General features: G+C 42.3%; 1 protein-coding gene across 4 annotated transcripts in view; it reads left to right on the forward strand.

The window, feature by feature from the left end:
• The first annotated feature begins 961 nt into the window (after positions 1-961).
• Positions 962-19224, forward strand: part of LOC149239873 (Exostosin family protein) — a 135892-nt gene continuing 117629 nt past the window's right edge. For 2 of the 4 annotated variants that reach the window (XM_089373564.1, XM_089373562.1), the window contains exons 1-2: positions 962-1210; positions 1388-1505. The gene's annotated coding sequence lies outside the window, so the exon portion shown is untranslated. Of the gene's footprint in view, positions 1247-1387; positions 1506-1872; positions 2005-19224 lie in introns of those variants that run through there. The other 2 variants (XM_089373563.1, XM_089373565.1) reach the window with 2 other exon arrangements.

Raw genomic sequence — 19224 nt, forward strand, 5'->3', positions numbered from 1 at the left:
TTTCAATTATTTTTTCCTTTTTAAAATTTGTTATGTTAGAAAAAAAGCCAAAAAATTGAAAATAAGGAGAAAACACTATAATGTATGACAATAGAAATAAGAGAAAAAAGAAAAAAACAAATCAAAAAATAAAAAAACAAAAAACAAAAGATTAGTAACTAATAAAAATAAAAGCTATTAAACAACTCCATAATAAGACCTCAACCAATCACTTTACAAATAAATAAATTTAAATAATAATAAAAATAACAAAAAAATAAATTCCCAATATTAAATTATATTAAACTATGAATAAACAATGTAATTTTTAATCCTAAACAAACAAAACTGAATAAATAATACCATACCCATCTAATAATTATTTTATTAATAAATCTTAAAATTATTTTTTAATATGTACTTACTCCATACACTTTCGAACAATAAATTAATTAAATTTAAAAAGATAATTAATTAATTATTATTTTACTATTTAAATTAAACAATCTTAAATATATTGTGATCATTATATTTAATTTTAATTTATATTATTACATTAATAACTAAATTTAAGTCTTTTTTATAAGTAGGACTTCGATGTAAATCATATAAAGAGAGACATTTGTCGAAGCGTTTGAAACCAACTAGTGTGGTTCATGGTGAGGACAAATTTCAAACTAAATCTAAGTCAAAAAATCAATATATAATAAATTGTAATGATATATAATATATATTTTTGAAATATTAAATCATGATGGTTATATTATGAAGAAGGAACGGCATTAAATATACTATTTAAAATTATGACTTCTCAAACAGAATTATTTATTTTTTCAAAAATTTAGTTTATTGTGATATTTTATGATTATTGGCTAATTCTATAAGCTATAATATATAATGAAAATATGTATTAAACCAGTTCAAATTAATGTAAAGCGCCACCATTTTGATTACTATAGTCCCAGCCGTGGCTCGGCAGGGACTAATAATAAAATCAACTCCTTAAAATAATCATCGGGACCAAAGGTCTCGGGTTCGAAGTGCAAAAGCTCTAAATTGGACCGGCAGGTAAATCAGAGTCCATTCCGACGCGTCTGGTGATGTGGCCACTTGACATGGGCGATGTGGGCTCCCGCGGTTTCTACATCATCACGCATTTTTTCCATTCCACCACATCGCCGGCAAACTTTAATCGCGATCTGGAATCAGCATCACCGACTTTCCCGACCAGGTAGACCAGTCGTTCATGATTTTCGTATTTTTGCAGGTTGTCCTTCTCAATCTGAACCGATTCTTCTTTTGAATTTAAGTACTAGGGCTTTAATGTTTTATCAGGCATTCTTATTGTAACGTCAAATCATTTGTTGAAGTACACACATTGCTCATGTTTTGAATCTACTGGTCACAGGCCTTTGTTTCTGGTAATCAACAAGAGGGTTGCCTAATTATGTCCAATCCATCTGATCAAGATCCATCTGAAGGCGTATAAATTAGGAAAGGTTCATGGATGGAGAGGATATCGCTGTGTAAGTCACTTCGTGTTCTGTTACTGTGCTTTTCATAGTCTTCAAGGATATGGCTTGTAATGAGTGCTTCAAATTTGCACGATCGAATTCATGTCAGAATCATCTTTCTCTCTCTTTAAGTTTTTGAAGAAAATGATTATTTCATAATTATGGCATTGTATTTATAAAACAAGAAAAGGTAGGCGGCCAAAGCAGCCTCCACAGGCTTGCGTGTCCTAGCACTTAAACACGACATTGCCATATCTTAAAGGATAACTAAGAGGGCTTACGATCATAGAGCTTTAACAAAGTAAGTCCGGCCAGCTGGCAGACATAGACAAACTGCACCTCCACACTCTCCTTCACACACGACCAAGACAAACTGCGCCTCCCTCACACTCTACTCCACACAGGACCAAGGCAATCTGCTACCATTACTGCTCCCTACAATAGTGTGCCCTTGTACCCGCTGACTGAGTGCACTCTGGTTATATAGAGAAGACTATCGCGGCTAAACAAGGTAAATTCTAACATTGCAACTTGTTGATCTGTCTGAACTACTTTAGAACAACTACGCCCTTTTGAACCCTGTACTTTGAGAAAGGGGCACCAGATGTTAATGTGCTTGGAGTGGTTATGGAATAGCGGTTTCTCAAAGAGTCTGATACAACATTGATTATCACAATAGACCGTAGTAGGCTCCAACATTTCACTTGTCAACTTGCCATTGATGTACTCTGCCTCAGCTGAACTCAATGCCATTGATGTCTGCTGCTTATTGAACCAGGATATCAGTCCTAAATTCAACCTGAATCAACAGCCTGAGAAGTTGTCACCAACATCCCCTGCCCAGTTAGCATCTCCCGTCCTGTGCTGTTTAAGGAACGGGGCACATGTTTACAGTTCTGCACCTACTTACTGAATCTGTCCTGACTCAACCATATACTGGCTCAAAGTGTTCAGTGCAAAACATATATTAGGTCTGGTATTAACCTGACACATTAGAGATTCAATCAACTGTCTGAAGGATCAACCAAATCTAAATCCAACTCAGCATGCAACTTCAGATTTGGTATCATAGGGATAGCTAAGGGTTCACGGTCCATCAATTTGATGCCTCTTTACAATCTCAATTGTATGCTTAACTTGTCTGAGGAAATCTCACTTGGGCTCTGCCACACTCTAGACCCATGAAATGGTGCATTAGTTGAATGTTCATCTCAAACTCATATGCCAACTCTGCCTTTCACCCTGCTATGCTCTTCTCAGAATTTGTTGCAAGTATCAAGTCATCTACTTGCAGGACCAAAATGAGCAGATCAAGTCTATCAAATAAATAATAAAGATTGGATTTGCAAAAGTTTTGGTGAAGCCCAAACCTAACAGCTTATAAATCTTGGACTACTGAGCATGTGGTGCCTACGTAAGTCATAGAGGGATTATTTTCAGCCTTCACATTGGGACTCTGGCCCATGCACCTCAAACCCTGTCAGATGATTAATGTACTTTCACAATTGCACCATTGAGGAAGGCTGTCTTTACATCCATCTGATATAATTGCTACAAATTGAACCTTGTACTTCTCTATGCTGCCATCATCTGTGTGCTTCACTTTGTATAATGAATTGGGATCAACAATTGATTTCCCCTCTTTTGTGGGCACAATCTCCCACACATCATTGTTCATGATGGAGTTGTATTCTTGCACAAGGGCATCCTTCCATACTTGCTTTATTGTTACCTCCTCATAACTGGAAGGTTCTATATTAGTGATGGAAGACATCAGTGCAACATAACTAGGAAGTTTCTTTGGAGGATGACTTACCTGCAAAGAAGTCTTGACTCTTGAAGCACCAACTTACTCCTTTGCCTTCTGCAAAGTGCAATGTCTAAGTAAGCCACATTGGCTTTCTAGTTGTTCTATAAGGTAAAAATGTTTTTACTTGTATTGGAACCCAGATGATTTGAATTTGCACATGCTAACAGTAATTGGGACAGCAATTGTTTCTACCTCCTCAACTTTCGCTGGAGGTCCCTTTGACCCTGAAGAGCATGCATTTTCATCAACCTTCACATTCCAACTCACTACTATCTTCCTTTGAGATGGAGCATAGATCTTGTAAGCTTTAGAGGACACATTGTAGCCAACGAGAATACCCTTTGGGTTTAAGCTTTGTCCTCTTATCCTTTGGAACATGAATGTAAATTAGACTCCCAAACACTCTGAAATGAGAAACAAGAAGTTTGTTCCCCATGGAAAGCTTCCTTTGGAGTCTTCTCCTTTAACATTATGTCAGGAACCAATTCAGTATGTGGATTATGTACAACATGCTTCTGCCCAAAGAAACATAGGTAGATTTAAGTCATGAATCTACTTAGCAGTTTCTACTATGGACCTATTCTTTTTGTCTGCAACCCCACTTTGCTGTGGGTTGTAAGGCACCATAAATTTCCTCTTGATCCCTACTTATCTAGAAAAGGAATCAAAATAATTGGATGTACACTTCTTTCCATTTTCTAGTGTTAATTCCTTGGTCTTCCTACTTGTCTAGTTATCAATAAGACCTTTGAGCTCTCTGAACTTGTTAAAGACCTCATCCTTGGTCTTCATAAAATATATTCTGGTCTTTATGGAAGAATCACTGATGGAATTAACATAATAAAGATTGTTAGTCAATGAAGTTGATAACATTGGTCCATAGACATTTGATAAATCAAATCAAGAATCCCTCTTGATCTGTGCTCATTGCTTGGGAAGACAGCCTTGTCATGCTTGCTGAGTGCACCACCCTTGCACACTCCTCTTTTCTGCACCTTGAAATTAGGAAATCCAACCATGATATCTTTCAGAAAAGACAAAGATCGATGGTTTAGGTGACTGAATTTTCTGTGCTGAAGCTCTAGTCGACAAGGCTCTCTGCTTCATAGGATTTGCTAGCAATATGTAAAGTCCACCCTGTCTAACTCCTATGGCCAAAACTTGACCAAGATCAGGGCTATGACTTTTCATGATCACACCTTGATTGTCAAACTCAGCCCTGCACTTCAAATCTGTTAGAAACCAATTTGAAAGCAGATTTTAGTCATACTAGGAACATACAATACCTCATTGAGCTCTAGAATTTCTCCTGCTGGTAGGTGGAATTTGATAGAACCCAACCCAGAATTGTTTATTTGCTATCATCAGTGAGCTCCACATGTATGTTAATATCGTGTTCCTTTAAGCTGAAGAAGGCCGATCTATTTGCTGTCCTATCTCTTGAGGCTCCACGATCAGCATACCACCCAACCCTTGAAACTGTGTTGGTGGAAAGCCATTGTACCATGGTAAAGGTCTTGTCAAACTCTGACAGTCAACATGTCCACACTTGATGCTTCTGCATTTCTTTTAAATTGTTTCTGCTGCTGTTTCCGCCTATGCTTCCCTTGTTCTTCTCAAGACACTGAAAAACATACTGGTCATCTGTTAATTTTAGATAACAATGGTATGTTCTATGCTTTAGCACAATTTACTTCAATGTTCCTTATGAGCCCAATGATAATTTCCTATTATATCCAATAGCAATCACATTAACTTAAACACATTGATAGTAGATGCAGATAACACATAAAAACATGTGCAGAAGTCAAGCCAAGACAAGAGAACACAAGATATGATGGATGCCAGGGACAAACCCCAATGTGGGGAAACCCTTTCATCAAATCTTATTATTATTCTTCAATAGTTCAGTAGAGAGAGAGAGAGAGTACAACTATCAGAATTACATGTCCAAAACAGTCCTGCCAAATCAGTAGTCAATCAGCAGTCAATGCAGCTCTAACCAGAAAGTCAACGGTGGTCAAAGCTACCCCAAAATGTCCTTCAAGCAGCTCGGTCAACAACAGAAGAATGTGGCTTGCCAAGGGAGTCAAAGTCAACCCAAAAACAGCTCGGTCAACCCAGTCAAAGTCTACTGTAATTTCTGCCATCAAACCAGAAAGTCAATGTTGCAGTCAACACAGTCAAATAGACCCAAACACCTCGAAAATCGTGCCAATGAATGCGGCCTACAGAAATTGGAATTCTGCCCTCCAGATCGAAACCAAAGCAAGGTCAAACAACCCAACTCAATGCTGGTCAATGCTGCCCTAATCTCTGAAATTTTCGGCCTCCAAAACCAGTCCAGAAATTCGTCCTCTTCCACATGTGTGAAGTAGAGAAGCCTCCAAGTTGTATGAACCAATCAAGAGAGGAGAGAGAAGATGATGTGATGAGTTGAGATGATGTCCAAATGAGAGAGAGGTCACTCCTATTTATACACTTCGTTGAGGGTGAGGAGACACATCCATTGGGCTTCATGAGCCTACATTTCACTGAGGCCGACCTTGACAATTTGTCCATGAGAAAGAATAAATTCAAAATTCCATTTCTGCTTGTTAGAATGAGATGATCTTTATATCAAAATTGTACCTCTCGAAAAGAGGAATCCAATGCAATAATCATCTCCATCATATGAGCTGTCTTAAGGTGGAAGTTGGCCCTAGTTGCCAATTTTAACACTCCCTCTCAACTAGGGAGAATTCCACCTGCCAATCCATTTGTCATCATGCCATCCTATCATCATGTACCATCCCTGTCATCACTGCCCTGCTCTGTTTTGCTGAACCATGAAGTAATAATGAAGAAGAAGTGATCGAGAGTGAGTCATAAGATCATACCACTCTCCATTGATTAAAGTCAGTCCTTGATCCCAAATCAAGTTGTTGAACACCATGCATCCTAGTCATAGGGAGTACGGCAGTACACGATGCGTCCATCGGTAGTGCTATGGTCCCTAACCATCTTTTCCCAACTCATTGGCCAGATGAGAGGTACTTCCCATGAGTCCCGGACTCTATGGGTAGGATGTGTGCCAGGGCATGAACAGGAGAAGGTGAACCACTCATCTTGCTCATATGACATAGGAAAAAGTGAATCACTCATCCAATGCATATGTCAATCATAGGGAAGGTGAACCACTCACCCTATGGTCACTCATAGCTCTAAGAAATACCCCAAGCCCCCAGGAGCTCCTATAGCTTTGTGTCCAACTCATACAAGACCCTCATAGGAGGGTCGTTCCACGACTCCAAGTCTCTCTTGGAAGGTTAAGAATTCAACTTTCCCCAAAGGCTTCGTGAGAATGTTTGCGACCTGCTCATTCATCCTGATGTGTTGGAGCCTTATTGCTCCCCATTGTACCATATCCCAGATAAAGTGGTACCTGATATCAATGTGCTTGGAGCGGTCGTGGAACAAGAGATTCTCTGATAAGCGAATCCCACTCTGGTTGTCGCAGAAGATCACGGTGGTTTCTAACACATGCTCAAATAGCTCATTGAAGAGCTTCCTTAACCAAACTGCTTCACAACAGGCCATACTCGCAGCGATGTATTCGGCCTCAGCAATGCTTAGTGCAACTGATTTCTGGTTCATGCTCATCCATGATATTGAAGCAGACCCCAAAGAGAAGCAACACCCTAATGTGCTCTTATGATCTACCACGCGGCCAGCCCAGTCAGCATCTGTATATCCATGTAGCCTCAAATTCTTGGCAGTGTATCTCAATCCATAGTGGATTGTGCCCCGAAGACATCTCAAGAGATTCTTAGCAGAAATCCAATGAATTTTATGAGGCTCGACCATATATTGACTCAACGTGTTCACAATGAAGCATATGTCAAGACGAGAGTTGACCAAGAACATCAGGCCCCCCACAAGTTGACGATACTCGGAAGGGTTTGCTAATCCGGGCCCAACAACACTTCCACATAGCTTCTTAAAGTTGAGTTCCATCGGAGTAGTCACGGACTTGCAATCCACCATCCCACATCTCTCAAGTAGCTTCACAATGTATTTTCCTTGAGAAAGGAAAATCTCACCTGGCTTTTGCCAGACCTCCAACCCTAGGAAATAATGCATCAATCCTAGGTCCTTCATCTCGAACTCAGAAGCCAACTCCCTCTTGCATTGATGAATGAGAGGTCATCACCTGTCAGAAAGAGATCATCCACATAAAGGACCAGAATGAGAGGTATGTCCTTTTCAACCTTGAAGTATAGGTTTGAGTCAGCATTGCTCTTGGTATATCCCAGCTTCATAAGATAGCTATTGATCCTTTCATACCAAGCCCTAGGGGCTTGCTTCAACCCATAGAGGGCTTTCTTCAACCTGCATACACGCATCTCACGATCTTGAACCTCGAACCCCTTGGGTTGGTCCACATGCACTTCCTCTTTAAGCGAACCATGCAAGAAAGCAATTTTGACATCCATCTGGTGTAGGCTCCAACCTTGCGAGGTAGCAAGGGCTATAATCGAATGAATGGTGGTTTATCGGGCAACCAGTACAAATCTGGCCTCAGATTTCTCAGCACTCCCATCAGCTCCATGTTTGATCTTGTAGAGCCATTTCAAAGTGACCACTGACTAGTCATGACTGATTGGCAGAAACTCGAGATGGAGTTCCAGGGTCCGGATGGGAAGTCGGTAATACTGAGGGGCATGCACTCTTATCCCCCTCAGATAGTTTCAACCCACTAGATGGAGGCAGATCTGCGCCATGGAGATGTGGAGTGGGCAGTTGAGCTACAAATTTTGGAGTCAGGGACAACGATGCAGGTCATACATCCTGATATACTAGCCTTGTTGGAGAAGCACCAAGGGGTTTTTGGGGATGTCCCACCAGGTAGACCGCCAGACTGTGGATTTGAACACATCATTGAGTTAGAGGAGGGGCTGAACGCAATCATCACTACCCCTTATAGGCACTCGAAGGCCTATAAGGATGAGATAGAGCGGGCCATTCAAGAGTTGTTGAGGTTGGGGCACATCCTGCCTAGCTCGAGTCCATTTGCTTCTTTCGTGTTGCTGGTGAAGAAGAAAGATGGGACGCTGCACATGTGCATAGACTACCAGGCTCTCAATAAAAAGACCTTGAAGAACAGGTACCCCGTCCCATGCATAAATGAGCTGATGGACGAGCTTAGGGGAGCTAAATACTTCTCTAAGATAGATCTGTGCTCAGGATACCATTAGATTCGCATGAAGGAGCAGGATATTTCGAAGACTGCCTTTCGCTGCCGTTATAGACAGTTTGAGTTCTTGATGATGCCCTTTGGGCTACCCAATGCTCTGGCCACATTCTAGTCTTGTATGAATCACGTGTTCCGTAGATAGATGGGATGTTTTGTTCTAGTCTTCTTTGACGATATACTCATTTACAACAGAACATGGGAGGAGCATCTTCAGTGTTTGGAGGAGGTGCTTCGCATACTTGAGGAGCAATAGTTGTATGCGAAGTTGTCCAAATGTGAGTTTGGGCTAACAAAGATGTTGCACTTGGGGCATGTGATTGGGGAGGATGGAGTGAAGGTGCATCAGGAGAAGATTTAGGAAATTCTAGATTGGCCCACACCCAAGAATGTGACGGAGCTGAGGGGTTTCTTGGGCATTTGTACGTACTACCAGAGATTTGTGAGAGGATTCTCACAGCTTGCAACACCCCTCACAGATTTGATGAAGAGGAGAACTTTTGTGTGGACGCAGGTTGCAAAGGAGGCCTTCACGCGCCTCAAGAGGGTCATGAGCAGCTGTCCGGTCTTAGCCTTGCCGGATTTCACACAGCCATTTGTGCTAGAGTGTGGTGCGTCCGGTGAAGGGATTGGGGCCATTTGACACAGGGGGGCCATCCTATTGTATTTGAGAGCAGGAAACTGCAGCCTCATGACCAGTTGTACTCTGTGTACGACAAGGAGATGTTGGCAGTGATGCATGCACTGGCCAAATTCAAGCAGTATTTAGTGGGCAACCGATTCAAAGTGAAGACGGATCACAACAGTCTTCGCTTCCTCCTTGAACATTAGTCCTTAGAGGAGAGGCAATGTTATAGATCTAACCCAAAAATATATGAGAATAGAAAATAACCCAAGAATAACAAGATCAAAATATATATAAATGCTTCTTTATTGATCAAACCCTTAAGGTAGGGCAACACCACACATTCACTCCTTAAGGAAGGAGAACACTCCACAAGCCATATGCCTGTTCATACAATATTCCTTAACACTATTCCTTGACATGGAGTCTCTAGCCTCTATATAGGCCTCATACATACAATACCATGGGTCATTACCATGGTTCCCTCATACCATCAAACTAATACCATGGGCCCATTATATTATTACTAACTATTTGTGGTCCCTTACATGATATGGGTTAACCACCTTATTTATTACTATGTCCCATCCCTTTATTACATTATTACCTTGGGTACCTCCTTTGGTACCCCATATTATCCCCCCCTAGGTATATAACATTCCACCCCCCTTAGCATGTTTCGTCCCCGAAACATGGGAAGAACACAAATAATAAGATCTATTCAAAAGAGTAGTCCACTGGTACCATGCACGTGCATCTAGCCATCCAAGAGAAAGGTGAACCCTCGATCTTGCTGGTGCCTCGCTCGCTTGAGAGGGAAGTTGACCATGGCAGCTCTTCTGTGTTGATGTGTAGTAGGTGGATCGTCACCCCTCTCTATATGCCATGCAGGGGTTGTTGTCCTTGTAGCTAATTTGTTGCCATCTTGTTGGTTGTTTTCTTGCTGGGTGATGTGGGTGGTGATATGCTGACGGTGTATCTTTCTTTAATTCACCACCTAATGGAGCCTGATTGGTATCTGGTACATGTTGTGGTGCCTGCTGTTGTTTCTTATCTTCCAATATTACCTCAACCACTGAGTCCTCATCCGATGTAACATTTTCTGCTTCAACCTCTTTGGACTCTACCTGTTTTTCTGGTACCTGGTTTGATGTTTGTGTTTGGTTGTCGACCATCAATGGCTCATCATCTGATATGTCAGTCCCTGGAACATCTTCTACTTCAGCCTGTTTATTAATGGAAATATTCTGTAATGTAATTTTTTTCTTTTTAGACCAGAGCTTCAGGAATTTCTTTTGCACATTAATATTGATAGTACCCACCTCTTCCATCCAAGGGTATCCCAAAACAACATCCACATCAACCACATCTGAAGCATAAAAATTAGAATGCAATACATACTTGTCCATAGAAATCTTCAAATCTTTATAAACTTGAACATCCTCATTATCAATCTGTGCAATTTCAATGTGTTTTGCTGGAACTTGCAATATTTTTGCCAAATTAACACTTATAAGGTTTTGCTTGCAATTAGGATTTATAGACACACCGATTTTCTCCTTCTGAATCAATCCATGAACCTGCAATAAAGATATACCAGTAGGAAATAACCCCATATGTTTCTCCTTATCTTGTTTTCTAGTACGAGACCATCGGTCTAAAAGGAATTTTTCAAATTCTTCATCAGGCAAGTTGTAACACTTCTTTTGGTTAAGTAATCCCCACCATGTGGCTGCATCATCTCTAAAGAATTGCACTGCAAACCATTTCCAATTGTTTTTCCATAATGATTTCTGTTCTTTTATGTATTCTTCAATAGTAGGACCATTATCTTTCCCTGTAAAAAATTCCTTGCTAGAAGCCATGAAGGTTTGGAAAAATTTCACTTGGCGAAAATTTAAAATTGTCACAGTTTAGTCAATATTGCTTAGAATTCGTATTATGACCTGTTTTCGGAAATGGGACAACCATTCTGCATCTGCCCATGTGATAGAAATCTTGATACAGGCATTAGAATTTCAGATTTGCGCTGCAACTCTCCTGCCGTCACCAAAATTTCTGCAAAAAGCGTTGATTTTAAATCAGCGATATCTCCCTCATCCGGACTCCGATTCGACTAATTTTTTTTGAAATTAGGTATTTTTTCACAGATTCCAGATTTACAATTAGATTTTGCAGATCTTGCACCAGGACATCCAAATCTGCGCCGCAAACTCGCTGCCCTGAAAAATTGTCTGCAACCCCACTGATTTTTAGATCAGCGATATCTCCTTCATCCAGACTCCGATTCAACTGTTTTTTTTTTTTAAATCAGCTATTTTTTCACAAAGAATCCAGATCTGCAATTAGATTTTACATATCTTGCACCAAAATGTACAGATCTGATCGGCAAACTCGTCGCCCCCAAAATCCTGCAAAGATAAAAAAGAATTCTCCACTTTTTGCCCAAGAAAGTGCTCTGATACCACTTGTTATAGATCTAACCCAAAAATATATGAGAATAGAAAATAACCCAAGAATAACAAGATCAAAATATATAGAAATGCTTCTTTATTGATCAAACCCTTAAGGTAGGGTAACACCACACATTCACTCCTTAAGGAAGGAGAACACTCCACAAGCCATATGCCTGTTCATACAATATTCCTTGACACTATTCCTTGACATGGAGTCTCTAGCCTCTATATGGGCCTCATACATACAATACCATGGGTCATTACCATGGTTCCCTCATACCATCAAACTAATACCATGGACCCATTACATTATTACTAACTACTTGTGGTCCCTTACATGATATGGGTTAACCACCTTATTTATTACTATGGCCCATCCCATTATTACATTATTACCTTGGGTACCTCCCTTGGTACCCCATATTATCCCCCCTAGGTATATAACAGGCAACATAAATGGATGAGTAAGCTCCTGGCTTACGACTTTGAGATAGAGTATGTGAAGGGAAAACACAACGTGGTAGCTGATGCCCTCTCTAGGAGACCCACAACTCTATCTTTGATGGATGTCACACAGGATTGGAAGGCTCAACTATTGGTTGAGTACTCCAAAGATAGACAGGCTTGCAACATTTTGGATGGCATGCACTGAGATTATCGATTCCGGGTGATGGATGATGTGATCTACTACAAGGACCAGATTTATTTAGTGCCAGGATCTCAGTTGAAGGAGAGGATCATGCAGGCAACCCATGATTCTCCACTAGCGGGGCACCCGGGTTTCCTCAAGACATACTGTACCGTTAGGGAGAGGTTCTCCTGGCAGGGTCTTAAAGGAGATGTGCTGAAACATGTGAGAGAGTGCGTGGATTGCCAAAGGAACAACATGGAGCTGAGTCACCCGGCCGATTTGCTACAGCCGCTCCCCATTCCGCAGAGGAAGTGGGAGAGCATATCCATGGATTTCATCACGGGACTTCCCGTAGCACAGGGGCGGGACTGCATCTATGTGGTGGTCGATAGGCTGACCAAGTTCGCCCACTTCTTTGCTATCCCAACGAGATCTTCAACCTCCCAGTTGGCCGAGTTGTTCTTTCGGGAGGTTTTCCGGTTGCAGGGACAATAGGTTTATGGGGGCTTTTAGGCAGGAGTTGTTCCAGTTAGTGGGTACAGAACTTACATCCAACACTAGCTATCATCCCCAAACTGACGGGCAGACAGAGATCGTGAACAAGTGGCTGGAAGGGTACCTGTGCAACTACGTGACTGGACAACAGAGAGCATGGGTCAAGTGGCTACACCTCGGGGAGTTCTGTTACAACACTACTTATCACATGTCCATCTGTATGACCCCATTCTGAGCACTTTATGGGTATGATGCACTTTCATTTTTTGACATGGTGTTTGGGAATAGTAGGGCCCTAGGGGCAAAGGATTGGGTTCAAGAGAGCCAGGAGATTCTCCGATCTCTCAGGAACAACTTGCAGGTGGCCCAGAATCAGCAAAAGGTCTATGTTGATAAACACAGGGTGGAGAGACACTTTGAGGTAGGGGACATGGTCTTCTTATGCCTACAACCATACAGGAAATCTACGCTCAAGCAGAAAGGTCTATGTTGATAAACACAGGGTGGAGAGACACTTTGAGGTAGGGGACATTGTCTTCTTACGCCTACAACCATACAGGCAATCTACGCTCTCAAGAACAACTTGCAGGTGGCCCAGAATCATCAAAAGGTCTATGCTGATAAACATAGGATGGAGAGACACTTTGAGGTAGGGGACATGGTCTTCTTATGCCTACAAACATACAGGAAATCTAATCTAACTGTGGGTGAAACTTCTAGAAGAAGACGGAGATTGAGTCCAAATGGTCTGAGCCATTGATTAAAAGTTAATCTGGGGCCGTTGGTTTTCCAACAGAAAGATATAAGAAGAGGCTTGAGGGGCACTTGAAGAATATATCGAGAATAGTTCAGAAAATCAAATTTCTGAAGCAGAGCAGAGGCCGATGAGAAATTCGAAGTGAGCTTTTGCAGTGAGGGGCAGAAATATTTCTAGTTGGAGATTTCTCTAGATCCACGAATACTCAACAGAGGAGGTAGAGAGATTGGGGAGAGGCAGCGTAGAGCCAAAAGAGGCTGACGCAGGGCCATGCAGAGGCAGCGTAGGCTAACGCAGAGCCTTGAGGAGATCCAAAACTTGCTGGAGGGATCAATTTCTGTAGGTGGAAGCCGGGGTGTGAGACCGGTAGTGTAGAAGTCAAAATATCAAAGCAATTTGATCGGCTGGGAGGAGTGACATAGATCCAAGACAATGTGACGCTAAGTTGATGCAGTGATTGCGCAGAGGCAGGCAGGGGCTAGTCATTTAGTGGCTGGAAACAATAAATAATTTTGTTCAGTGTCATTCATCTCTCTGTCAGTGATATTCTCTGTATTGGATAGCCAGTAGGGCATCTAGAGATTGTATTCAGAAATTACTATTGCTTAATAATAAAACCCTCAGCTGTTGCACTGGTTTTCCCACACTATGTTTTTTCCAGGCCATTTGTCCAAAAATAATTGTGTTGATGTGTTGTGTATTTCTTTCTTGTTTCTGCATTTTATTTAAATGGTGAAGGCTACAGTGAATTAATTTCGGTGTTTTTTGTTGGAAACAATAAATAATTTTCTTCAGTAAATAACAAATAGAAGAAACGTAATCAGTTGTTGTAGTAGCAATTTGGGGCTTCCAAATTTTCACATGGTATTAGAGCTGCAGGTGAAACAAGAGAGCAGTGTCGGAAGAGCCCAACGTTGAAGGAAGAAGGGAAGTCGAAGTGCTGCATAGGCAACAAATTGAATCCCTAGAGAGAGTGTGCAATTTAGGCCAGGAGGGCAAGATTTTAGTGGTAAATCTCTGTCTGAGTTAGTCGACAGGGAGGTAGGATTTCAAGATCGAGATTTGTCAGCGACAGAGGGAGCAGTGCAGCAAAAGCTTCAGCGAAGTGGGGTTTCTGGTGTGACGCGGTTTTTTGCAGGTAGTTTTCGGGCGGAAAGGCGTCAGAGGGAAGAAGAGGCACTCGAGGGAATTTCTTCCTCAGAGAATTCCTAGCCAGGGAATTCAAATTCTCATTTGCTGAGTAGCAGCAGGAGAGAGGAGGTCATTCGACTTTTTCGATTGGCAGAGATGGCAACCAGTGGGTTGAGATATCAGGATCGGTTGGATGGTGCATCCAACTATGTGATCTGGAAGGCAAGGATGTCATGCATTCTGGATGAACATTCTCTCAAGACCTATGTCGACAGTGAGGTAGATGTGCCCATGGATCTAGATCCGCTCAAGAAGTACAAGGGAGAAATGGCAAAGACAAAGAGAATGATCCTCGATGGAGTGAAGGATCATGTGGTCTGTGATATCGCTAGCAAAGGGACTGCCAAGGAGAGGTTGGATGCATTGTTGACGTTGTACCAAGGATCTTCCGAGTAGCGGAAGATGTATTTAAAGCAGAAGGTGAGGTCCACGCATATGCAGAAGGGGGAACACATTGATCCATTCCTTGCAAAGCTTCTGGAGACCTGAGATGAGCTAGCAGCTATGGGGTCTACACCTTAGTCTTCCAAAATGGTAAGACTGGCCCTCAACTCAGTTTCAAAGGAGTGGCAAGTATTTGTCCAAAGCATCCTAGGCAGGGAGAACTTGCTGAACTAGGAAGGAATGTGGGCAACTCTTAAGTAAGAGGAGCTGAGGAGAGACTTGGTCAAGTGTAAACTTGACGAAAGTAGCAATAGTGGGTCGAAGCCCAAGGAGGAGGAAGAGAATGCAACTGTCGCATCTAAGGGGCAGCAAGAGCAGCAGAGGCGGAAGCCTCGAAGATTAAATGCTTTAGGTGTGGTGAACTCGGTCACTACGCAATACAGTGTCCTCTCAGGAAGGAGAAAGATGAGAAGCATAATTCGAAAGCTGCTCCCACTAATATTGAGGTGGAGTTTGCCATTATAGCCGAGATTCCTCCCTGAGGAGGTGGGCTGATTTAGAATTGTAGTTCAAAGAACTGCAGTTGGGCAGTATCCTTGAGGAGTCCACCTCTTGGATTAATACCTTGCTGCGGAAGCCTAGATCAGTAGTAGTAGGATGGACCAGGTCAGTTGGTGCAGAGGAATGTTGGAGTGACAGTTGCAGTGGCTAGGAGCACCACAGACTGAGCAATGTAGAGCTAGTGTTGATAGCAGTGCAGTTGGCACAGAGCAGATTCAGTGGCAGCGCAGAAGCTTCAGAGGGTCAGCGTAGAGACTAGCAACAATCAGAACTCCAACAACGAGATGCATCATATTGAACACCAGTTCAATAATTTGGGATGCTTTTTCGTTGCTGATTCAGTAACAACAACAGTTGGAGAATGTTGCAGTGCAGATGCAGTATTGATAGTGGCAGTGCCAGCAACAGCATTTGGAGAAGGTTGCAGTGCAAATGCAGTTGGCAGTGGCAGTGCCAGCAGCAGCAGTTGGAGAAGGTTGCAGTGTAGATGCAGGTGGCAGTGGCAGTGTCAGCAGCAACATGTGTGCAGAATTGAGGGGGAGTTGCAGTACGGATGCAGTGTTGACAGTGGCAGGGTCAGTAACAGTACAAATGCATCATTTGCGTAGTAGTTGGTGGACAAGATGTCAAACATCAGTAGCGCAGAAGGAGATGTTACAGAATATAGTGATGCTTCAATAGGTTGCATTGCTAGAGCACATTCCTCGCTAAGAGGGAGTGCTGATTTCTGGTAGCATCGGATGTGATCTAAGTCTCAAAATTTGTAGGGAGGCTTAGACACATGGATTCTCCAATACCCAGAAATCGTTTTGGGAAATTCCACCCGCAGACAATTTTTTAAAAATAATTAATTATTTTTAATGGGACCCTAAGTCAACTTAGGAAATTAAAATAATTAAAGGGTATTAATCTAACTGTGGGTGAAACTTCTAGAAGAAGACGGAGATCGAGTACAAATGATCTAAGCCATTGATTAGAAGTTAATCTAGGCCATTGGTTGTCCAACAGAAAGATATAAGAAGAGGCTTGAAGGGCACTTGGAGAATATACTGAGTAGAGTTCAAAAGATCGAATTTCTAAAGCATAACAGCTGTGGGTGAGAAATTCAAAGCGAGCTTTTGCAGTGAGGGGCATGGATAGTTCTGGTTGGAGATTTCTCCTAATCCAGGATTACTTAGTAGAGGAGGTAGAGAAAGATCAGGGAGAGGCAGCGTAGAGCTAAAAGAGGCTGACGCAGGGCCACACAGAGGCAATGTAGGCTGACGCAGAGCCTTGAGGAGATTTGAAATTTGTTGGAGGGATCGATTTTTGTAGTTGGAAGCTGGGGTGTGAGACCGGTAGAGTAGAAGTCAGAATCTCAAAGGCAAATCGATCAGCCGGGAGGAGTGATGCAGACCCCAGACAGTGTGATGTTGGGTTGATTCAGTGACTGCGCAGAGGCAACCAGGGGTTAGTCATTCAGTGGCTGGATCAGCCAGGATTTCTAGTGATGGTGTGAGGTCATCTCACTCATCGCTTTGTCAGTGATATTCTCTGTATTGGATAGCCAGCAAGGCATCCAGAGATTGTATTCAGAAATTACTATTGCTTAATAATAAAACCCTTAGCTGTTGCACCGGTTTTCCCACACTATGTTTTTCCGGGGATTTTTGTCCAAAAATAACTGTGTAGATGTGTTGTGTATTTCTTTCCTGTTCAGTTTCTTGTTTTTGCATTTTATTTAAATGATGAAGGTTGCAGTGAATTAGTTTTGGTGTTTATTGTAGGAAAGAATAAATAATTTTGATGAGTAAATAACAAATAGAAGAAACATAATTAGTTGTTGCACTAGAAATTTGGGGCTTCCAAATTTTCTCATGGTATCAGCGCTGTAGGTGAAACAAGAGAGCAGTGCTGGAAGAGCCCAACGCTGAAGAAAGAAGGGAATTTGAAGTGTTGCATAGGCAGCAAATCGAATCCCTAGAGGGAGTGCACAATTCATGCCAAGAGGGAAAGATTTTTGTGGTAAATCTCTCTCTGAGTGAGTCGACAGAGAGGTAGGATTTCTAGATCGAGATTTGTCAGCGACAGAGGGAGCAGTGCAACAAAAGCTTCAGCGAAGAGGGGTTTCTGGTGTGACGTAGTTTTCTACAGACAGTTGTCGGGCAGAATGACGTCAGAGGGAAGAAGAGACACTCGAGGGAATTTCTTCCTCAAAGAATTTCTAGCCAGGGAAAATTCGAATTCTCATTTGCTAAGTAATAGCAGGAGAGAGGAGGTCATTTGACTTTTTCGATTGGAAGAGATGGCAGCCAGTGGGTTGAGAAATTGGGATCGGTTGGATGGTGCATCCAACTATGTGATCTGGAAGGCAAGTATGTCATGCCTTCTGGATGAACATTTTCTCAAGACCTACGTTGACAGTGTGGTAGCTGTTCCCGCAGATCTAGATCCGCTCAAAAAGTACAAGAAGAAATGACGAAGACAAAGAGAATGATCCTCGACGGAGTGAAGGATCATGTGGTCTGTGACATTGTTGGCAGAAGGACTTCCAAGGAGATGTGGGATGCATTGTCGACGCTGTATCAAGGATCTTCTGAGCAGCAGAAGATGTATTTTAAGTAGAAGATGAGGTCCATGAAAATGCAAAAGGGGGAACACATTAATCTTTTGCTTGCAAAGCTTCTGGAGACATGAGATGAGCTAGCAGCTGTGGGGTCTACATCTCAGTTTTCTGAAATGGTAAGACTTGCCCTCAACTCTGTGTTAGTGGAGTGGCAAGTATTTATTCAGAGCATCCTGGGCAGGGAGAACTTGCCGGACTGGGAAGTAATGTGGTCAACTCTTAAGCAAGAGGAGAGACTTGGTCAAGTGTAAACTTGATGGAAGTAGCAGTAGTGGGGCGAAGCCCAAGGAGGAAGAGAATGCAACCCTCGCATCCAAGGGGCAGCGGAGGCGGAAGAAGGACATCTCAAAGATTAAATGCTTCAGTGTGGTGAACTCCGTCACTACGCAATACAATGTCCTCTTAGGGAGAAGGACAGAGGTGAGAAGCATGATCCGAAAGCCGCACGGTGAGGAGTTTGCCATGATAGTCGAGATTCCTTCGGGAGGGAGGTGGGTTGATTTGGAACTGTAGTTCGAAAGAACTACAGTTGGGCAGGATACTTGAGGAGTCCACCTCTTGGATCAATACCTTGCTACGGGAGCCCAGATTAGTAGTTGCAGGATGGATTGGGTTAGTTGGTGTAGAGGAGTGTTAGAGTGACAGTTGCAGTGGCTAGGAGCACTAGAGACTGAGCAACACAGAGCTAGAGTTGACAACAGTGCAGTTGGCACAGAGCAGAAACAGTAGCAGTGCAAAGGCTTCGGAGGATCGACGTAGAGACTAGCAGCAATCAAAACTCCAGCAATGAGATGCATCATACTGAATACCAGTTCAATAATTTGGGATGTTTTTCCGTTGCTGATGCAGTAGCAACAACAATTGGAGAAGGTTGTAGCGCAAGTGCAGTATTGGCATTGGCAGTGCCAGCAGCAACACATATACAGAATTGAGAGGGAGTTGCAGTATGGATGCAGTGTTGAAAGTGGTAGGGTCAGCAGTAG

Source organism: Pinus tabuliformis, chromosome 8 (genome assembly GCF_031772625.1).
Source record: "Pinus tabuliformis cultivar Carrire ecotype Pingquan chromosome 8, CPIR1, whole genome shotgun sequence".
NCBI lineage: Eukaryota > Viridiplantae > Streptophyta > Pinopsida > Pinales > Pinaceae > Pinus > Pinus tabuliformis.